This window comes from Lampetra planeri, chromosome 41 (genome assembly GCF_965212315.1).
Source record: "Lampetra planeri chromosome 41, kcLamPlan1.2.h2, whole genome shotgun sequence".
NCBI classification, from domain to species: Eukaryota; Metazoa; Chordata; class Hyperoartia; order Petromyzontiformes; family Petromyzontidae; genus Lampetra; species Lampetra planeri.
In genome coordinates this window covers 5583065-5596061 of record NC_136147.1, presented here as the reverse complement: position 1 = coordinate 5596061, position 12997 = coordinate 5583065, and the positions used below count along the sequence as shown (strand labels likewise).

The 12997-nt window shown below is 48.6% G+C and overlaps 1 protein-coding gene across 1 annotated transcript in view; it reads right to left on the bottom strand.

Annotated features, from left to right (window-relative positions):
* BMPR1B (bone morphogenetic protein receptor type 1B) overlaps positions 1-12516 on the bottom strand; it is a 96487-nt gene extending 83971 nt beyond the window's left edge. Inside the window, exon 1 of the mRNA XM_078613405.1 lies at positions 12139-12516. The gene's annotated coding sequence lies outside the window, so the exon portion shown is untranslated. The remainder of the gene's footprint in view (positions 1-12138) is intronic.
* Positions 12517-12997: the final 481 nt, after the last annotated feature.

The window sequence follows — 12997 nt, the reverse complement described above, 5'->3', positions numbered from 1 at the left end:
TGAAACGTTAAGCAGGTCCGTCTGTGTATTGTAGAGACAGCGTGGTGATGGCAAGCGACGTGCAATGCATGAAGGAAGGAGCGACCTTACCTACACAACTACACATTGTACTGACTAGAGATCACTTGTTGAGCTCATTGCGACTCTCACAGTCGGCCCATTGTTATTTACGCCTCTGCCGCATCCTCCATCACCTCCTTCACCACTTCCCCTCTCTGCATCCTTTACGAGCCACTTACACAATTTACTGCTATGTTTATGTTATACCCTGTTAAAACACACCCTTGTATTGTTATCATCATCATTATGTTGCGCGTGCGTGCGCGGGGTGATGCAGGGTTGTAAAAACGTCCACTTGGACGAGGGGGAGGTGGATCACGGAGAGATGGACTTGCATCGTCCTTAATCGCTATTCAATTTGAGTGAAACAAATGTAATGCTTTTTTTTAATTTACAAATGTTAATCCTGGCTGCCGCCTGATGATGCTGGATGGAATTTCCGACAGAACGTCGTTCTCGAATTGTAAACATCGTGGGTTTACCCTCCAACACATAGTTGTGTGCTGTACTGGTAACGAATTGCCACGTTTTGTTTACGTGACAAACCTGACTTATTGGCTGTGTCGGGTGGTGGCGGGTTTAACGACGCAATTATAAAAATAGATATTATGGATAATATCGGTTGCAGAAGCCTGCTCGGTATTACACTTATTATTATTATTATTAAAACGCAAGAACGACCCGGTTCAGGCTTTCAAGTCCAGTACAGTAATGGAGTGAGGTGTACCCAAAGTGAAAAAAAACACTCTACTTTTAATTGGTTTTACTATTTTTACTTTACCAGGAAAGTCCCCACTGAGCTATGCATCTCTTTTTCAGAAGCTACCTGGCCACAAATGATAGTTCAACGAAGTGGCTCATCATCATCACGTGGAAACGTATAGCTGTCAAACTACTCTAAATGCACGTTTCTAATTGCGTAGAGAAAGAAAAAAACTGGAGGACCCGGAGAGAAATCCACACAATCACAGGGAGAGATACGTAAACTCCAAATATACAGCGGCGCCCGTAATGATAGCGGAGTGAACCATGGCAGTTTTAAAGCGGCCCACTCCATTCAGTGAGAAATCACGACTCTGGTCGTCAATCCGGCGACCGAACATCGATCAACGATCTCCCGGTATTCAGAGCAACAACTCAATTCCACTACAACCAGCGATTTAAAACCTTGCGACTATTGAATAGGCCAGAGTTCTTCATTGCAAGGCCCGCCGTGCCACTGGTGGCCATCATCAAGTGCTGCTGTCAAATCCAGCAATGGTGTCAGATTGATGTGGTGGGGCCCTCACAGTGGTGATGTCTTACCGGCGAAAGTGCCCCCCCCCCCCCCTCTGGAAATGTGTGAAGAATGCCGGAAGAGCAACTACCACCGGAATTAGGGCCTGGACACGTACGTGAAGTACGAATAGTATCACAAGTTTAAGGTAAGGCACACTCCAGTCCTCGCCCACCACCACAACCACCACGCTTCGTCTTTCCGCGTTTACCAATTGACTCTTCCCGGCACTCAAACACAAATCAACTCGTTCCGCGCTGGACGCGCCTGATGATTGTTTTAAACACGTCCCACGTGACGCGCTTCGCAAACAAACCCTATAATAAAGGTTTTTTTGTTATATCTAACAGAAAAAAATCCCTTTGAGTATGAATAGTATTTATTCTAGATTTGAATAAATAATAAAAATAAAATTCTAGAAATAATAGAAAATAAGTATTTAATTTCTATTATTATTTCTATAATTGTATTATTTATTTATTTCATTTATTTTTCCCTACGTGACTTTACCGAAAAAAAACTAAGAGTATGAATAGTATTGGTCGCGATAGCCGACGTGTTAAACAAATGAAGGCTGTCTGGGTCACGCGAAACGCGTGTACACACACGCGTGTACACCGAGATCTCAATCTTAATTCGAATCGGCTCTATTGACGCAGACAGCGTTCATTGCTTAGCGCGTCACGTGGCACGGTGTTTAACAATCATCGCGGAACGAGTTGATTTGTATTTGAATGGGTGGAGGAAGGGTAAATTGACGAACGTGGAAAAACGCGGAGGATGGGGGTGGGGGTGTTTACTGGAGAAGGTGAGGAGGTAAGATGACGTTCATCGCCTTACGTGGCGGAAAGTGGGGAAATGGGCCAGACGCGTCGTGAGAACAGATGACGAGAGGCACAGAATTAACCACGGAGTGGAAAGCGGAGGATCAGGGAAGAGAAGAATCAGAAGTAGCGACGATGCCAGCAGTAGCAGCAGCGAGACCAAATGACGGAGATGAGAGGCCACGCAAACATGTTTAACTATCAACACAATTTGTCTTTTACCAGGTAAAGGGCCCACTGAGCGATATTCTCTTTATATGTTTGGTTCTTTCGGTAAAGTCACATAGAAGGGAAATAATAAAATAATATAAAACAATACAAATTATCACGACGTTTCGACTGCAACACAAGCAATCATCATCGGGTGTGAAATCCACAGAAAAAACGTCGTGAGAATTTGTATTGTTTAATATTTTTATTATTTTATTATTTCCCTTCTACGTGACTTTACCGAAAGAACCAAGAATATGGATCCTTGAAGTCACGAAAGCTTCAAATCAAGATATTCTCTTTGTTTCAGAAGCGACCTGGCCACAAATGATGACTCAACTTAGTGGCTTTTCTAATGTCAATTTTCAGCAGCCAGATACTCTAAAGCCGGACAAAATCTACAGGGAGGGAGAGAGAGAGACGTGTAAAAACGCCGGGATCGAACCCACGACCTCCTGTATTCCAGGCGAGGGAGTTAACAACTCGCCACCGATTTCCTGCACGGAAGCGGCTGGGGAGAGGAAGGAATGGAGGGGTTGATGGGGGACGCCTTTGCCCAGCGGTGGAAAGTTACCGGCTGATAACATCAGCATCATCACAATTCGCAGGATCAAGAGAGATGGCAGTATCTTGGGGGAGACCCTCATCCAGCAGCGGATCGACCATGGCTGGCGATGATGATGGATGAGATCAATTGCAGCCTGTGTAAGCGTCTGAGCTAAAGCACTCGTCACACGATCTTTGTGTGACGAGCGGGTACAAGACCCCCCCCCCCCCCCCGTAGTGTGTGAGCGTGTTTGGGCGAAAATGTGGAGCGGTGGCGCAGCAGTTAGCGCGCCGCGCTACGAACTGAACCAGAGTTCGGCCACCAACACCCCGTGCCGATGATCTAAACCGGTCCCTGGGCCCCTGAAGTGCCGGCCTTCATCGGTAGCTACTCGCTCACAGCCCTCGCCCCAACGGTCAGCGTATTTGTCTTTGTTTTGGTAATATTGCCCGTGTGTGCATTACACGGGCGTGCAAATGTGTGTCACTGTGTGGATGTGTATTGTGTCTGAGTGACTGTGTGTGCGTGTGAGTGAATTAATGAATGGGCCCAGCGTTTAGATTGTGGTGAGTGATTGCTGTTGCACCTAATCCTCCCATTACAAAATAAACAGCCAGTGGCTGGCGCTCTGTAAGGCTGACCGGGTGGGGTGGGTGCATGGGCAGAAATGGAAGATGCATAAGATAGCCAAATAAATATATAAACAAACGCGCGCACACTACATACATTCTCACAAACATATCTACAGCCAACTTTTTTTTTGCCAACCCACTACAGCGTTCCGTAAATCTCAACACGACGACGCGTACACGTCTGAATGGAGGCTCGTTTCGTTTATGATTACGCGGCTGTAGTAGGCGGAGGAGGAGAGGGGGGGGAGGAGAGGCGCGGTATGGTTTAAACATTGCCACCTTAGCACCATAAACTCCCTCGGCCTCCGATACCCGGCTGTTTATTCGGCGCGTTATCTCCATCTCGCAATTGCTGCCTTGCGCACACACACGCACGCCACACACACCTGTACCCATAGCTGCGACGCTGAGCAATGTCCCGGAGAATATTGCGCGCCCACCTGCAAGTCGTAGAAAAAAAAATCCATCGGGCGTTCAGTTTACAGAGGTGCGCTCACACTCATAAACACCCCGCCCCCCCCCCCATCCCCACACACAGATTTTCTTCCCACACTGATTTCACGACAAGCCGGCTAGACTTCTATAAAATAAAACTATAAACTATTTTTTTTTTAACCAGGTAAGCCACACCGATTTGTGTAGGTTCTTTTTTTGTTTGAGAAGCGACATGGCTACAAATGATAGTTCAACGAAGAGGCTTATCGTCACGTGGACATTTAGGGCAACCAAATCCTCTTGCACGCACGGGAAGGGAAAAATCGGGAGACAAATCCACGCGACCACGGGGAGAGAGAGAGAGAGCTGCAAACTCCAAATATACAGCAGGCGTCATGGTCCGGATCAAACTCGTGCACGAGCAGGCAAGAGAGTGAACATCTCGCTACGTCGGGTGGTTCGGCACAAACATCCCGACGTCTCGCCCCACGTGCTGGAAGCTTCTTCAGGAACCGAATTGAGAAGCTGGGCTCTCTGCCTCTCCCACACGAGCATCAGGTGGCCGGGGTAGTGCACACCAACGTTGGTCGTGCTGCTGCCAGGCACAAACAGCAAACAACTCAACGTATTACATTTTTTTACTTATTATTTGCTATTTATAAATTTTATTTTAAATTAAAATTGTATAATTTTTTCCATGTTTTTTTTTCTATCTACGTGACTTTACCATAAGAACCAAGAATGTGAACTCAACGTATTTGTCAATAACACTCTGTGTGTGTGTGTGGCCTTAAAAGGATGAATACAAACGTACATATATAAACAGGCGACGGTTCGGGCAACGACCCTCCTCTGTGCTATGAAAAAGGACCATTGTCCCAAATCTCACCTATTATAGATGATTATTTTAAAACCGCAGTGTTATTGACGAAGCGATGTTACCAATAGATTCGGCTTTTTCCAGCAGGCAAATTCGAGACTTGGTTTTACTCGCATTAGCCTCATCAGCAGTCCGTGTCCATTACTCCAAAGCCGCCGGGCAAGCCCCATGGTTATTGACGACGGTACTTGATGAAGTTACGTGCCGAGTATTGTCACTTCACACGAAGCATCAAACTGGTTCACGTCGTACCCTTTTACGTGGTAGGTTGCTGACCGCACACGTGGAGTTTCAGAACCTCGCAAACTTATTGATGCTATGCATCTGAGAAAATAATAAATACATAAATAACGAATTCAGATCAGAGGTCGCAAACGGGTTTTGATTCCTTACCCGTACCCGTACCCGGCCGCACCAGGGTCGAAAACGGGTACCCGTACCCGTACCCTACCCGATACCCGGCTACCCGTACCCGGCCGGGTATGGGGTAGGGTACGGGTACCCGATTGCGACCTCTGGGATGAAGCCATGTTGCAGGCACGGGTGGGTTGATTCTAGGAACTTGAATTGTGAGAAGAGACAAGACGTTGGGAAATGAGTGACAAACGGTGATTCACCAGTGACTCACGGCCTACCCGTACCCGGCCGCACCAGGGTCGCAAACGGGTAGCCGGGTATCGGGTAGGGTACGGATATTGGGTACCCGGTTGCGACCTCTGATTCAGATACTGTGAAGTCTAGCACAGCTCCAGTGTATATTTACATGAAGTCGGTTTACTTTGGGGGGTTGGGGGATGAGGAGGAGATGTGGGTCATGCAGTTGATTTTAGTGTACAGAGGCCGAGTATCGGTTCGTGTCAGTTTGATCAAAGGGGCATGCCACAGCCAGAATTTGCATAGCACATTGTATGATTGATAGACGTGTGATGTGAGTTATGTAATGGTGCACAATCCTAGCTCATATATTTAGATGCTAGTAATGTGCTGGAATCGTTACCAAACCATCCGTAAAAGTGCCCAACTTCATCAGGGTCCTCACGCTGAACAGGCTGGAGCCTGGGTATTGGTTGTTGGACGAGTGACCACTATGCATGATGATGTAGCTCTTGTAGGCTTGTTTACAGAGGCCTGCTGATGATACCGATACAAGTGAAACCAGTGCAGGGCTTAAGTTATAAGCAGAGGTTAACACGGCAAAATAAATCAACGGCTGTGTCGTACTATGCACCGTGCCTTTCACGAACTCGACACTGACCAGAGTGGTGAAGTATGGTCGAATAGCTCCCTGCCAAATCGAGTTGCATTGGACAGGTTCTCATCCAGCAGTGGATTGACATAAGGTCTGGTTTCACCTGAGGACGGCTGCTTGCGTTGTGGCCGAAACGTCGTGAGAATTATGTTATTATGTTTAATTTGTATTATTTTATTACTTCCCTTCTACGTGACTTTACCGAAAGAACCAAGAAGATGAATCCCTGCAGTCACGAAAGCTTTAAATCGAAATTTAAGGTCTGTACTGTGCACCTACGTGTACTGTAGTATGTGGGTGATTTTTTTTCTCCCCATTACAAATTATTACAAACTGAAACTTCCTAATCAAACCTACACTCGCTGTCATAATGACGGGCTTAATGAACTCTTATTCAAAGTGCGACAATCTTTCGGTGAATCAGTCTGACGAAACGCATGCTCTGCGATACGTCACGATCTCTGGCTCATCCCAGAAACCCTTGGACCGCTCTCGTTCATTTGACTTCGCCAACTCTAATATTTTTTTATAACTTTTAAAAGAAATACCAACACTTCACTCCGCATGAGCATCAAAGTGCGAGCGTGAAATCGCTCCCAACAAAGGTTTCTTACACACGACTTAAATACCCTGCAAAAGAAAAGATAATTGTTCACAATTGCACGCTTAAGACTCTTTGAATTATTTACGGTCTTTCGTCAATCCACTGCTGGATTAAGGCCTCCCCCCTCCCCCCTCCCCACCTCTGCTACGTAAGGTGGGACCTGCGGAACGTTTGACTATTTTTCGCCAGTGCAAGTTTGGGAAAAGTTTGCGACGTGGGACTAGTTTAGTTCAGATATCACTTGCCACTGACATGATCAAACTCATACGACGCGCGCACACCAACCAAAAATCGCAAAACTGCACGAAGAAATATCCGAACGCCAAAATAAATAAATAAATAGACCCACACAAAAACACCATCGCAGACGCTGCCCTCAAACTTCCAACGCAGTTTGTTTCCCTTAGCCTGCGCGGTGGCCACATTCGCTCAGACACAGGCAGGGCTGAACCTCGCCACCGGCACACCACATCCAGTATCCGCCTCGCTATGGCTGTGGCTACTTAGATCACGTGCCGCCCTGCTCCCAGACCATCAGCCATACCCGGAAAAAAATATTTCCTCCGCAAGAAGTGAAGCCCTGGTTATTCTTCTTTATTTTCTTTAAAACACTACTAAGATCTCGCTTGAGCGTACAAAGCGGCCGAGTGATCTGTTCCATCTGGGGTCGCAAGTTAACCAGAACGGAGGCTCCCTCCATCACCGTCTTCGAAAACAGAAGAAAAAAATTCACATCTCTCCTCCTCCTCCTCGTCTCGCCATGCACTCTGGTACGGCACAGGGCCCCAGGATGAGTCGTGCCAGGCGCTGCAATTATCCGACATCACCACGGTCGGGCGCTGGGCGAGCGGCTGCCTTACATTTCTCAAGTGATGTCCTTTCAAATTGAGCCGCTCGGAATAATGTCCCCCACCTCCATCTCCCCCCCCGCAATTCCTGTGGTGCGAGGGAGAGAGTGTCCTCAAGTGATCTCCGGTTCGGTGGTCGTCGCTGCTGTGAGAGGCAGGAGTCTGATCTTCAGGCGACTGGAGAGCACATCTGATATCGATTTAATGATTTAATGCCGACAATTTATTTTCAAAAGCCAGACAAAAGCAGGGGGGGGAGGGGGAGGGGATGGGGGTTTGTCGGCTGGGGTAAGAGAGAAGTTCGCAACAGGTAGCGTGCGCGAGCACCACCACCACCCACTCAGTGAACGTGAATGTTTAGACGTTTATAAAACGTTAACGTGCCTGTAAAACACTAAACCAGAATCGGACTCAGGCTCCGGAATATTCACTTCGCTGATGTTGTTGTTGTTGTGGAGAACATTAATGCGTACATTAATAATAATTTACATTTTTTTTTGTATCAATCCACTTCCAGATCAGAATCAGAATATTTATTTATTCCGGAGGAATCCGATGAGCTATGCAGCTCATTTTCCCAGATGCGAATCAGAGCTTTTTCACGGCTTCCTCCCCACGCCGTGTTGACCATACTTCACCAAACTGTGACGATTGGTGAATGGGGTACAAGCCCAGCACTGGTTCAGATGCCACTCGCCACGGGATGGTGGCCGTGACCCGAGTATAGAACTCATCTTGCCGGGTTGGTTGCTCGTTTCGTCAGCCACTGCCATCACCGCTTCCCAACCCCGATAGACAGGGCATAGCTTTAGGTCCCGTCTACTTTTCGATGTAAAGCTTTCGTGACCGCAGGGATTCATCTTCTTGGTTCTTTCGGTAAAGTCACGTAGAAGGGAGATAATAAAATAATAATAAAACATAATAAAATAATACAATTCTCACGACGTTTCGGCCACAACGCAAGCAGCCGTCCTCAGGTGAAGAACAGGGCTGTTATCTCCCTTCTACGTGACTTTACCGAAAGAACCAAGAAGATGAGTCCCCTCTACTAATAACGAGTTAATTTTCTATTGAGCCCCAGCAGTTTTTTTTCTTCCAAAGGTTGTGTAATGGGTTTAAGATGAGTGCTTATAAAAAAGTTACAAATGTCAAACTTGTAACCCAAAATGGACTCGGTGAAGGTGAAAATAATCGACGGGGGAAGCGTCGTGGGGGTGGGTGACGACACTCGTCAACGATGATGGACCAACACGGATTTTGTACGAATGATATCGTGATTATGAAACTGAAAATGACATTTCAACTGTCACTCGACACTCGTACAGAGTGTGATTTGGCAAGACGGCAGACGTGACCTGGATTACAAAAACAACGACGACACTGTAGAAACCAGGGGCTGCTTTTCAGGCGGGTTTTGCTCGGCTTTGTTTTTGCTCGTTGCAATGGAACACCTTAATTGTATTGTAACCATCACGTTCATCTTGAATCAAGACGCATGGCGTCTTGTTACCCACTCCACCCCCCCTGTTTCTCATGGCAAACACTCGTCCATTGCATCGGCCAAACATTCAAATAGATGGACGCTCATTGGAAGCGAGTCTCAAGTCTGACTTAACTGGATAAATAACGACTTAAAGCTCTCGTGACTGCAGGAATTCATATTCTTTGGGTCTTTCGGTAAAGTCACGTAGATAGAAACATAATAATACAAAATCACGACGTTTCGATCGCGACGCGAGCAAATTTTCTTCGGGTGAAACAATACAGCAGGCGGTTTGCTGAAGACGATTGCTTTTGTTGCGATCGAAACGTCGTGATTTTAGTATTCTTTTATTATGTTTCTATCTACGTAACTTCACCAAAGAGTATGGATACATAACGGCGACTACTCAAGCGATTAACAGGTGAAAGAGACGCGGCTTGCGCGGATAAATCCACGTGGCGCACAAGAGGAGACGACACTCAAATAGTTTCGAACCTACTTGCTGTACTACCTCTGGCACTGGCAGCACGACAACCAATGCTTAGTCGGTGGACAATCACACTCACACATGCTCCACCTCCACGTGATCCACCAACTCACCCACTCACCCACAAGGCTGCTACAGTTTAACACGTGGTAGGCTTTCGCGACCAATATCATCCATAAGTTTTTTTTTTGGGTTAGATCGAGTGAATATATAAATGTGTCGTTAAACCCGCCACCACCCGACGCACTCTCCAACACACCGGTGCGCTGTGCTGGTGACGAATTGGCCACGTTCTGTTGACGTGACAACCCTTACTAGTTGGCTGTGTCGGGTGGTGGCGGACTTTAACGACACATTTTATACATTGACGCGATCTCACCCCAAAAAGCCTCTATTAAGGCTGCTACTGGTTCATCGCCATCACTAACTGCGGCCCGTCAAATGCGCATCATCTTCACATCGCTGTCGCCTGCTGGAACCCGAAGGAGCTCCCGGCACGTGTGACGAAACGTCGAACATCACGCCGAACAAGACAACCCGACAGCATCATCGGAGAGAGCTGTGCAGCGTGAATCGTCGTCGTCAATGACCACCACCACGACCGTCATCATCACACCAAGACCATCATCATCATCACCACACCAAGACCATCATCATCATCACACCAGGACCATCATCATCACCACACCAAGACCATCATCATCATCACACCACGACCATCATCATCATCATCACCACACCAAGACCATCATCATCATCACACCACGACCATCATCATCACCATGATCACACAACGACCATCATCATCACACCACGACCATCATCATCACACCACGACCATCATTACCACACCAAGACCATCATCATCATCATCACACCACGACCGTCATCACCACACCAAGACCATCATCATCATCATCACACCACGACCATCATCATCATCACACCACGACCATCATCATCACATCTCGACCATCATCATCATCACACCTCGACCATCATCATCATCACACCACGACCATCATCATCATCATCACACCTCGACCATCATCATCACACCACGACCATCATCATCACACCACGACCATCATCATCACACCACAACCATCATCATCACACCACGACCATCATCATCATCATCACACCACGACCATCATCATCATCATCACACCACGACCATCATCATCATCACACCACGACCATCATCATCACACCACGACCATCATCATCATCACACCACGACCATCATCACCACACCACGACCATCATCATCATCACACCTCGACCATCATCATCACACCACGACCATCATCATCATCACACCACGACCATCATCATCACCACACCACGACCATCATCATCATCACACCTCGACCATCATCATCACACCACGACCATCATCATCACCACACCACGACCATCATCATCATCACACCACGACCATCATCATCATCACACCACGACCATCATCATCATCACCACACCACGACCATCATCATCATCACCACACCACGACCATCATCATCATCACACCTCGACCATCATCATCACACCACGACCATCATCATCACCACACCACGACCATCATCATCATCACTCCACGACCATCATCATCATCACACCTCGACCATCATCATCACACCACGACCATCATCATCACACCACGACCATCATCATCACACCACAACCATCATCATCATCACACCACGAACATCATCATCATCATCACACCACGACCATCATCATCATCATCACACCACGACCATCATCATCATCATCACACCACGACCATCATCATCATCACACCACGACCATCATCATCATCACACCACGACCATCATCATCACACCACGACCATCATCATCATCACACCACGACCATCATCATCACACCACGACCATCATCATCATCATCACACCACGACCATCATCATCATCACACCACGACCATCATCATCATCATCATCACACCACGACCATCATCATCATCACACCACGACCATCATCATCATCATCATCACACCACGACCATCATCATCATCACACCACGACCATCATCATCATCATCATCACACCACGACCATCATCATCATCACACCACGACCATCATCATCACACCACGACCATCATCATCACCACACCACGACCATCATCATCACACCACGACCATCATCATCACCACACCACGACCATCATCATACGCACGGATTCACTGACGGACGCACGTCTGTCACAGGACAAACAAAGGACAAAGATCCCCCGTATAGTCTCAACAGACTGTTGGGGCAAGTGCGTTTAGCGAGCACCTATGAAGGCCGGCACTGCACACGAGCGGGTGGGTGGCCATCACCACGCCGGGCCGTCTTTGTATCCCCAGTGCTAATGTTTACACACCGGCACCAGCTACTCATTTGAGGCCGAGTCGACCTAGGAGAGGCCAGGCACAGGCACGGCCGAGCCGCTCGAGCAAGCGGCTCAGCCCTGCCGCAGTCGATCGCGCCCCGAGACAGCCTTGTCCGTCATCGCAACACCAACACCACCCCACCAACACCTCCACCCCACGCACCACGCCAGGAACACACTCAAGCTCTGCCGGCCACTCACCTGCCACGGGGAACGGGAAGCGTGCAGCTCCTCTCTCGCCTCTGCGCTCGGAGACTCGAATCTCTCTCCTCCTCGAGAACGCGCTTGGGATGCCCTCTCCCCCCTCCTCCCTCCCCTTCCTCCAGACGGCGGTGAAAAGTTACGTCCAATAAAAGTTCTGCGGGCGTGGTGGTGGCGGCGGCGGTGTGTGGAGGTTATGGCTCTGGTTGATTCCAAGAGGGGGCAGTCGTCCTAGCGGCTCGGCTCGCGTTCGAGCCACTCACAGCGACGTCGCCGCTGTCACGGCGAGGCGGATTTGGACGTCGCCTCTCGGTGCGGGAGCCACGGGGCCGCTGCGTTGGTGCCTCCTTGTCCCGCTCTGCCAGCGAGCACTGCGTGTGGGGGAGACTGGCTACCCACCCCCACCTCTCTCTCTCGCTCTCTCTCTCTCGCTCTCACCCACCCCCACCTCTCTCTCTCTCCTCTCTCTCTTACTCGCTCGTTCGTTTGCTCTCCCCTCCTCCTCCTCCTACCTCCCTTAAGTCCCTCCTTCCCTCCCCCCCATCATCATCACCACCACCAACCTCCTCCCTCCTCATCCTCTCTCTCGCTTTTGGGTTGCAGCTGGGAATGCCTCCCCCCATCCTCCCTCCTACCTCCTCCAGGCACTGACTATGACACTGCCTGATTGATTTGCCAGGGGGCGGGTGGTGTGTGTCGGTAGGCATTCGGCACACAAATGCGGTCCTTTAGGCTTGCAATTGCTCTCACCTACCCCCCTTCTCACCCCCATAGCCTCGCCTCAACCCAACCCCCACACACGCTCAACTCACTCACACAAAGATCCCCCGGAGAGCCTTAACAGACTGTTGGGGCAAGT